Source organism: Salvelinus sp. IW2-2015, linkage group LG25 (assembly GCF_002910315.2).
Source record: "Salvelinus sp. IW2-2015 linkage group LG25, ASM291031v2, whole genome shotgun sequence".
Lineage (NCBI taxonomy): Eukaryota > Metazoa > Chordata > Actinopteri > Salmoniformes > Salmonidae > Salvelinus > Salvelinus sp. IW2-2015.
In genome coordinates, this window is record NC_036865.1 from 23572796 (window position 1) to 23584069 (window position 11274).

The window sequence follows — 11274 nt, forward strand, 5'->3', positions numbered from 1 at the left end:
TGTGTGACGTCAGCTGCTTACCACGATTCACTCAAACTGTACAGTTCAGTTTCGGAAAAATGCTGTCAGTCTGGTCTTTTAAACTGCCTTCTGCTTTATATGTCAGCAAGTCTCTGATATCCGTCTTCATACAGTGTCAACAACAGAGAGCAAGATACTACGCCGCGCTACTTCGTGGGGACATCCCTCCCTGTTGAACCACTCTATCCAAAATCATGGCATTACCAGGAGATTGGTCCCCCCTTTCTCTAGCACCCCCCTTCCGCCTTCACATATTAACGTCTCAAACCACCATCGTCACTCACACACACCTCACAACACAATCACACACACAGTCCACACCTATATGCTATCTCAATCGTCCACATCTCCACCCATACCCAGTCCAACACGTCTACGCTGACACAGACCGTCCCTGCAGTTCTCGTGACACCGTTCACAGCGCACACCCTCATATTCATAAACACTACCTTCGACCAGTCATCAATAGCTAACCCCCGCTCATACTCAAATTCTAATCGGGCGATCCCTCCACTAGATGTTGGAAGAACCATTGCTGCGGGACTTTACTTCCATTCCAGCCAGAAGACGCATCGAGTGAGAGACCTAGGCGCACTCGCATGCGGGGACGATTCGAGCGCCCTAGCTCGCAGTCCGCGTTCCAATTATCATCCGCAAAAGTGTTCCCAAAATGGGGTTTGGGTCAGGGCTCTGTCTCCAGGGCAAGTCAAGCTTCTTCCCTCACCGACTTCTCAACAACACCCATTGTCCTGTTATGGACCTCGCTTTGTGTACCTAGGGGCCCGTTATTTGTCATGTTAACCAGGAAAGGACCTTCCCCCAGAAACGTGCCAGTTGGACAGCCACAGAATCATCTAGAAACTGTAATTGGTATGCTGTTAGTGTAAGATTCCCTTCACTGGCAGCCCCGACACCATGAAAACCAGCCCCAGGACCATTAATTCTCTTTCTCCCACCAAACGTTACACCCCTGTGGCTATGCACTTTGGGCAGGCCCTCAGCGTCTCTTTCTGGGCATCCGCACAAGCACACAGAGTTAGTCCGTCGTACTTTGCCCAGAGGGAAGTCAGTGTGCATTCATCCACTCCAGAGAAGGCAGACGCTTACACCACTCTCAGCCTACTCTTGGCACCTGCGCGATGGTGATCTTAGGCTCTCCGTGGGTGCCAGCCCTACTCAAAGGCCATTGCAAAACTCCCATTTCCCATGAGGCTACCCCGACGAACAGTTCTTGTGCCTGACGTTGTCCATGCAGACAGATTGAGGGAACTCAGTAGGGAGCGTTGCAAACAAGGACATACAATTTTTATGTTCTATGCACTTCAGCGAGTTGTGGCAGCGCCACGTCTCGTGAGCTCTGTGCAAGGCACCCTCCCATCCCTCGCACCCCTACTACTTCGTGGCTGAGCCGTTGTCTGATCCTCGACTCTTTCCCACTTCACGAATAACAGCACTTGCTTGCACCAAGGGACCATGCCTCTAACATGGCAGAAATTTTACAAAGAGCTTATTGGAACAACGGTGGATCCTATGACGTGCTGTTGGGCCATTTTCTACTGCCAATGGTTTTGTCTATGGGAGATGCATGGGCTGTTACGCTGCACTTTCACCAACGGTGTGTGGCTGAAATAGCAGAATCCAAGGAATTTGAAGGTGGTGTCCACTACTTTTGTCGATGGCTGCTACCTTTCAGTGTTGGGAGAGGACTATTCCCCTGGGACGGACAGTCTCTACTCCACTAGCTAAAACAATCTCGAGTCATCAGCCTGTGTGAACTGCATGAAGGTGAAACCCGGGAAACAGGACTGCCTACCGTACCCCTGTGCCCCCCATTAACTTATGATAGGAGCGGCAAGTCCGTTCATGTACAAGGGAAGCTTCCCAATGCTAATTTACTGTAGAGACTGAGATGAGAGAGAGTTAGGGAAGGGAGAAGTGTCTATGGAGGGAGAGCTATGGTAGGGAGAGTTAGGGAGAGTGTAGGGACGAGGGAGACGTTAGGGGGAGGGAGAGTTAGGCGAGATAGGCGAGACTTTAGGGAGACAGGGAGAGTTAGAGAAGGATTACTTAATCCCTGCTATTACTACTACTAGGTACGTATTTGACTGCCTCTACTACTACCCACTACTGCTGCTACTACTACCACTAACTGCTTGCCCTACTACACCACTACTGCCTGCTACATAACTACGCACTTACTGCTGCTACTATCTACCTCTACAACTGCTACTAGCTGCTGCCTATCTTACTAACAACTACTGCTGCTAATTACTACAAAGCTTTACTACTGGTCCTATACTACTTACCATACTACTGCTTCAACTACTACTCCCACTACTACTGCTACTGCTCTACCACTACTACTACTACTACTACCATACTGCTGCTACTTACTACTACCTACTGCTGCTACTACTACCACTACTCTGCTGCTACTACTACCTCTACAACTGATAACTACTGCTGCTACTACCACCACTACTCTGCTACTACTACCACTACTGCTGCTTAATACTACAACTACTACTGCTACTTACTAGCACAGCACTGCTAATACTACTTACTACCACCTTCATACTGCTACACGTACTGCTGGCTTGTACTACTACTACTACTTACGCTACTACTACTAAAATACTGCTGCTGCTACTACTTTACTACTGCTGCTTGCTACTACTACTGACCACTACTCTGCTACTACTACCACTTAACTGCTGCTCACGTACTACTACTACTACCACTACTCTTACTGCTACTGCTGCTACTACTACCTACTGCTGCTGCTACTTAAAACCACTACTGCTGCTACCTACAACCACTACTCTGCTTACTGACTACACTACTGCTGCGTACTACACGACTACTACTACTTACTACTACTACTACTGCTGCTGCTACCACTACTACTAGCTGCTGCTGCTACTACTACCACTACTGGCTGCTACTACTACCACGAACTGCTACTACTCCACTACATACTGCTACTACTGCTACTGCTGCTAACCACTACTCTACTACTACCACTAACTGCTGCTGCATACTGACTACTGTTAATACTGACCACTACTACTACTACTACCACTACTTGCTAATACTACTACTACCACTTCTAGCTGCTAGTACTACTTACTTGCTTGCTGCTAACCTACTACCAATTCTACTGGCCTACTTACTTACTACTACTGCTGCTACTACTACCCCTACTGCTGCTACTAGCTACCACGATGCTGTACTACTAAACACTTACTGCTGCTCTACTACGCCCTACCACTACTGCCTGCTATACTACCACTATTGCTGGCATAACTCTACCCACTACTGCTGCTACGTACTATCACCAACTTGCTGCTGCTACTATACCAACTATGCTGCTACTACTACCTGCTACCAATCTGATACTACTACTGCTCTACTATACTTGCTGCTACTACTACTGCTAGCTGTTACTTACAACTGCATAAACTACTACTACTACTTACCTACTACTATGAATTCTGCTACTTCTACTCGTAATAATACTACTGATACTACTATCTACTACTACCACACACCACTTAGTTCATTTAGACAACATCCTGACCTTGTCCGATCACCATTCAGCCAATATGTCTGCAGCATGTTAATCTCAGGAAAAAGGCGAATATTGCCTCTAGCAGGGAGCACATGCAACAGAGGGTTTACGAGAGGGCTTCAGAAGTCGACAATCTCCTCTACGATGCTTACTGACGTCACTGACGCTGGCCCCATCCGAGAGCAGCGATACAGTACTCATAGTGAGCCGGTGGCAGACGTGACAGGACGCTGCACCGAACAGGCTAAAGTTGCTCCTAGATCGCTGATCTTTGAGTCATTTTGCATTTCACCCCGCTAATGTAGCGGATCGGGGAAGGGATGCTGATTTAGATCTGTACCTTGGTGGAAAAACCTTCCGGAACTGACCTGGGCAAAAGTGAGAGGGTTCTGGCCCCTATGACAGGAGGATAGGCCTGTGACCAGTCCATGATTGCCTGATTGGTAATGTCACTTTCTAGACTAACAACCAGCAATGGACTAAGCACTTGTGACACATTCTGTTTAATGTACCGTTCTAATACGAAATCAACTCGATATTCAATCGCAGCTTCGTTATTGAAGAGAGGCGTGCTCTAGTGCGAACAACATAAGTAGTATCTGATGGCTTGGTCTCAATTTTACATCCTTTTTCTAGTTGCCCCACTTTGATCTCTCCTCCATCCGCTCTTCTTCTTCCCGCTCTCTCTTTTCTCCACCTTCTCTCTTTCTTCCTCCCTCCCTCTTATTCCTCCTCTTTCCCCTACTTCTTTCTACAACACCCATACTTTCATATCGTCTTCCATGCACTCTCTCTCTGTCCCCCTCTGTCTACAATCTCTCCCCCTCTCTCTCTCATGCTCTCTCTCTCTGGCACAGACTGCTGTTTGAGCTGGACCTAGTGTGTTGTTTGTGGCAGGGTATGTCCCAGTTTCATAATGGCACCCTTATATTAGTTGCACTTTGTTTGACCAGGACAGACCCATGGGAGGCTCTAAGTCCATAATGGGAAGGGTCCATTTCGGGGAACACAGCCCTGTGTTTGTAACATAGCTTGGTTCTTGCAACAGGCTGTGTGTTGCGGAAGGAGGCGGAGGTGTGATTTAGTGGGGATGATAAGCTCTCTGTATGGTTAGGGTGGAATAATTCTCCCGTCAAATAGGAAGGCTGAGTCTCTCCTCCTCAACTCTGATATTCTGGTCTGTGCTTAGAGATTGGGCTTGGTTGTATTCTCACTCTGGCTCTGTTCTGTTCTTCTCCTTTTCTTCTTTCTCCCCTTTCTCTCCCCTATTCGTTGCTCAATTTGCTGTTCGATCTTCAAACTCCTTTTGCAGCTTACTTTTCTGTGTTTAAGAGGTTCGACCTTCGATAAACACTTCTAATGTACATCCATACGACATGTCATAAACGATGTTTTCCTGTCTGTGCTAGTCACGACAAGTTTGTACCTCCTCATAACAATGTTGGCTCTGTCGGCCTCTGGGTCTACTGTCTGCTTTTGCAGGCACAACAAATTTACCTTCTCATCAATGCATGTTTGCGCTGCCTTCTGGTGCAGCAACAGCTTACCTTGTCTCATAATGATTTTGCCTGCCTGGTTGCAGCAACTTGTAGCCTGTCGCTCCCCATACATATGCATGCCATACCGTTTCACTCGATTTTTTTACTACATAACTCGTTGACTACTGTTGCCTGACCGACCAAGTCATCCGGCTGGTCAGATGCAGTAATTCTTGATATCACCACCTGACGGGATGCGATAGCTCAGAAACAATCGGAATCTCCACCAAGTGATTCCTACTCCGCACGCCTGTCCGGAGCGTGACTGACGGTTCCACTCACGTCCATTTAAACTCTTCACATGCAGACGTTTGAGAAACCCCACCCCTAATAATCCATAACCAATGTTTTCGTTTGCCCTGTGATGGGTGAGCCAAAACCAATACCTGGTCTCATAATGATGTGCTGCCTGGACTGCAGCAGACAGTTACCTGGCTCATGAATTGATGTTGCCTGCCTGTGCCAGCAGAACTGTAACCTGTCTCATAATAGTTTGCCTGCTGGTTGCAGGCAGACAGAATGACCTATCATAACAATTGTTTGCCTGTCTGGCTCAGCAAGGACAAATTACCTGTCTCATAATGATTTTGCCTGCTGGGTGCCAGCAGCAGACTGTAACCTGTCTCATATTGATATGTTTCTCTGTCCTGGTGCTGCGCAGCCCAGGACCAGTTACCCTACCCCTGTCTTCATACCATATCGTTGCCCCCTGCCTGGTGCAGCAGACTCAGCTTACCCGTCTCATATGCAATGTTGCCTGCCTGGTTGCCAGCAGACAGTTACCTGTCTCATTACATGATGTATGCCTCGCCTGGTTCACCGCTGGCATCGCACCGACATTTACCCTGTCTGCATAATGACTGCTTGCCCTGCCGCTAGCCTGGCCTTGCCAGCGACTACTCCGAAGCGTCCGTACCCTCATCAATGAGTTCTGCCCCTCCTGGCTGCCAGCACCCGACAGTTACCTGTATCTCCCATAACACTGATGCCTTGCCCCTGCCTCGGGTGCCAGCAGACGTAACCTGTTCTTCATACCATGAAGTTTCCTGTCTTTTGCACTGCCTGTCCTTGCCCACAGCAGACTGTGTAAACCTGTCTCATAATGATGTTTTGCCTGCCTGGATGCAGGCAGACAGTTACCTGGTCTCGATTAATGATGTCTTCGCCCTGCCTGCATGCAGCGAGCTTACCTGTCTCCATAATGATGTTTGTGCCTGCCCTGGGCCTGTCCCGCAGCCAACGACATTACCTGTCCTATAAGTGATGTTTGCCCTGCCTCGGCCTCGTCCCTGCCAGGCAGGACCAGCCTACCCCTGCTCCCTGCCAGTCACCATTCGATGCCTCTGCCCCCTGCTGGTGCCAGCACCGACTGTACATCCCCTGTCTCATATCTGATGTTTGCCTGCCTGGTGATGCAGCAGACAGTTACCTGTCATCAAATGATGTTGCCCTGGCCTGGCCGCAGCAGACTGCTAACCCTGCACTGACAGATAGCCTGAAGATGCTGTACAGTCTGATTAGTCACTGGGTCCAAGTGAAGAGGGAGGAGTGGTCTACGAGGAGGAAGTGACGGAAAGGAGAGGGTGCACCCGACGCGGACCGCGCGACTCACCTCGCCGATATATGCCCTCTCTCTCTCTCTGTATCTCTCTTCTCCTCTGTCCTCTCTCACCGATCTGCTCTCTCTCTCGTTGTGTTTCACCCATCCTCCTCAGAAAGCCAGGGATGCCTGCTTCTAGAGCGATTCAGAGCGATTGTACTGCAACCTGTGATTCATTCAGCTCAATCGAAGATCCTCTACTGGCTGACAGGAAGCAACAACAGGCTAGCTTTAGCTTGTTAGCGGTTCCTCCATGTGGCAGGGATGGCAGGAACTGCCAATCCAACTTGAACGAGGCGGAGAAAGCAACACTCAAATTGTAACTGGCAGAAACAAAACAGGAACATCGTTGATTAATTCAATTGAGATATTTCATTATATCATGTTTTTCACTTTCAATATATAGTTTGGTAATAGAGACTGGCTTACTTCAAACTGGACATACTGGAGACATACTGGGACTGTCATAGCAGACCGACAGCTGGCAGTTATAAGGGGACCGACCTGTGTTGATGTGCGTGTGTTCTTACAGCGTTATCAGACTGACACGGGAGTGTGTGTGTTTCTTTCCTGTAGCCCTGCTGCTTCATCGTGGTGCAGGAGCTGGGTCGCCTTCCTGCTGTGCGTCACCAGCGAAGAGCAGACAGAATGAGCCTCCGCAGGCAAAGTCCCCATGCAGACCCAACATGAACAAACCATGAAACCCCCCTGAGGACTCTCAACAAACGGGTCAAGTGTGTGTCTGTCAGGTGGACTGATCTACCAAGTGTTTGCCAAGCTTGTGGGTTGCCGCCCGGCACCTCACTCCTCCCTACCCCCCAGCCCCCACCGACGATCCCCTCCCCCCCCCCCCCCCCCCGCAGCCACCTTTCCCCGCGCCGAAGCACTACCCTTCCGACCCGCGCTCCACGTTGACGCGCTCAAACCAGCAGACGTCGCAATCCCAGCTCCTCGCCACAACGACTGACCCAGCCAGCGGCCCGGCCCTACACGGAAAAAACACCAACCACTCGTTGTCAGTCTGATTACACCGCTCTGTAGGACCACACCACACACCAACAGGTCGTCCTATACTCCAGTCTGTCGATCTGCTATGACCACGTCTTCCAGCTATGTCTACCCAGTCATGTCCAGATCTGAACCATAAACCTACCAACCAACCAAGTTCACCAATCACCCGACGTCTTCTCACCTTGACCATAACCCATGAATAGTTCTGACACAAGTTGAACCAAACACTATTAACCACACTATCCTCTCACCAACCCTCTGCGCCACCACATTCATCACGAGCTTTCCTGATTTCCTTGTTCTGCCCAGCCTACATTGAGTGTTGCTGTCTCCCTCTTGCAAGTGGATTGCAGTTCTCTGCCCCTGCCACCCATGAGGAACCCTTCAACACCAGTCTAACACGCCCCAGCCTGTCCTGGCTTGTCCCTGTCACCCCACCGTATCCCCCACGACTCCTCACTCTGACCATACCACCATCGAAACCCACACCGCCCTGCAGTACATCGGCTCTGATCCCTCGTAAGCAGAAGAACATCCCTGCGCCTTCTCTCCGAAGCAGGCTCCATCTGCCGCCTGCATATACACATCACCTGAGAGCAGTCCGAGAAGACGATCCCCTGATTGACGACGGACAGACAGGCTGAGATACCAAGACATAAGAAGACGACGACACGAGCCACCTATGCCGTCCCAGTGAGTACGCCACCGTGCCCCTTTCCCCCGCCTTCCTTCCACCCTCCTCCCTACACCACCTCCCCCTCCTCTTCCACTAACCCAGTACTAACTCAGACGCCTCATAGCATCTTCAGTCCATTCCCTCCCCCATGCTGCACGTTACCCAGTCTCCCTGCCACCAGGCCCAGTGCAACCAACACTCCATTATGAAGCACCCGAGACTAACCTCGCTCTCGCCCTGCACCAAACCGCAAGGCAAAACACTCTATTCCATCGAGACGCGCTCACCAGTCCGCTGCCACAGGCAAGCACCCAGGCCATCATGATGAGACAAGGTTACTGTCTGCTGCACCAGCCAGGCAAACATCATTATAGAAGTAACTGTCTGCTGCACAGGCAGGCAAACATCATTATGAGGAACCAGTACAGTCTGCCGTCACAGGCAGCCAAGACATCTAGAGACAGTAACTGTCTGCGCCTCACCACGGCAGGGCGCAAACTATCATTATGATACAGTACAGTCTGCTCCTGCCACCAGCACGGCAACATCATTATGGACAGGTTAACCTCTAGCGCACACCAGGCCAGGCAAGCCATCATTATGAGCCACAGTAATGTCTGCTGCACCAGGCAGCAACCTATCATTTATGGAGACATGTACAGCTCGCTCACCAGGCAGGACATCCATTATGGCCATAAATTCATCTCCGCAGAGTACGAGGCTAACTGTTCTGCCTGCACCAGCAGGCAACATCATTGTGACATGTACAACGTCTGCTGCACCAGGCAGGCAACATCATTATGGAGCACGGCGAACTCGTCTGGCATGCCACCCACGGCACGGCAACTCATATGAACAGTAAACTGGATTTCTCCTCTGCACCAGCAGGAAACATCATTGATGAGAGCAGTAACGTCTGCTGCACCAGCAGTCAAAACATCCATATGAACAGTAATGTTTGCTCACCAGTACAGGCAAACATCTTATCTGACTGTTACAGTCCTGGTTGCACCAGCACGCAAACCATTATGATCATTGCAAAGCACATGGTTATGCAAGTCCTTGCTGCACATGCAGGCACAGTTTTGCATAGACATACTACATTTGCAGAGCAACATTGAAGTAACTGTCTCTGCACCAGCAGGCAAAAACATCCATTATGGAGACCAGTAATTTGTTTGCTGAACCAGACAGGCAAACATTGCTTATGACTAGGTCACGTCTGCTGCACCATGCAGCCTAACATCCATTAGAGGAACAGTTTACAGTCTGCTGCACCAGCAGCGGAAACATCATATTATGAGACAGGTAACTGTCTGCTGCACCAGGCAGGCAAACATCATTATGAGACAGGTAATTGTTTGCTGCACCAGACAGGCAAACATTGTTATGAGAGGTAACTGTCTGCTGCACCAGACAGGAAAACATCGTTATGACATGTGTATGATGTACATTAGAAGTGTTATCGAGGTCGAACCTCTTAACACAGAAAATAAGCTCAAAAGGAGTTTGAGATCGAACAGCAATTGAGCAACGAATAGGGGAGAGAAGGGGAGAGAAGAGAAAGGAGAAGAACAGAACAGAGCAGAGTGAGATACACCAAGCCAATCTCTAAGCAGACAGAATATCAGAGCTTGAGGGAGGAGAGACTCAGCCCTCCTATTTGACGGGGAATTATTCCACCCTACCATTACAGAGAGCTTATCTCCCCACTAAATCACCACCTCCGTCCTCCCTCCGCACACCCAGCCTGTTGCAAGACCAGCTATTTACACCCAGGCTGTGTCCCAAATGGACCCTTTCCCCATTATGACCAGAGCCTCCCATGGTGCTCTGGTCAAACAAAGTGCACTATATAGGGTGCCATTTGAAACTGGGACATACCCCTGCACAAACAACACAAGGCTCAGCTCAAACACAGTATATGCCAGAGAGAGAGAGCATGAGAGAGAGAGGGGAGAGAGATGTAGAAAGAGGGAGAGAGAGAGAGTGATGGAGAGAGAGGGTGAGAGAGAGGGGAGAGAGATGGAGAAAGAGGGAGGGAGAGAGAAAGAGAGGGTGAGAGAGAGAGAGAAAGAGAGGGTGAGAGAGAGAGTCGGGGGTGAAAGGAAGAAGTTGAAAGCCTCAGATATATATTGTTCCACTGCACCTCTCTTCAATAACGAAGCTGGATTGATTAGTTGATTGTATTAGATACATAAACATGTCAGTGACTTATTTCCATMGTGGTTAGTCTAGAAAGTGACATTACCAATCAGCAATCAGACTGGTTCCACCAGGCTATCCCCTGTCCATCCCAGAACCCCTCTCCACTTGCCCCAGTCTGTTCCGGAAGGTTTTTCCACAAGGTACAGATCTAGAATCAGCATCCCCTTCCCCGATCCTACCATTAGCYGGGGAAATGCAAAATGACTCAAAGATCAGCGTCTAGGAGCAACTTTACCCTTCTCAGTCCCAGTCTGCCGTAGTACTGTAGCTGCTCTCTGCCAGCGAGTGAGTCAGTAAGCAGTAAGCAGATTAAGTAGACTTCTAAGCCCTCTCTGTAAACCCTCCTGTGCATGGCTCCCCTTCTAAGAATATCTGCCTTTTTCCTGAGATAATGCTGCAGACATATGGCTATGGGTGATCGGAACAGGTCAGTTCAAAATGACTAGTGGTGGTGGTAGTAGTAGTAGTAGTATCAGTAGTATTATTATCAGTAGAAGTAGCAGAAGTCATAGTAGTAGTAGTAGTAGTAGTAGTATTATCAGTTGTAGTAACAGTAGCAGTAGTAGTAGCAGCAGTATAGTAGTAGCAGTAGTAGTATCAGTTGTAGAGGTAGTAGTAGCAGCAGTAGTGGTAGTAGTAGCAGCAGCAG

At 49.3% G+C, this 11274-nt stretch overlaps 1 pseudogene; it reads right to left on the reverse strand.

Moving 5' to 3' along the window:
- LOC111951740 (zinc finger MIZ domain-containing protein 1-like) overlaps window positions 1-11274 on the reverse strand; it is a 42455-nt pseudogene that overhangs the window by 27567 nt on the left and 3614 nt on the right.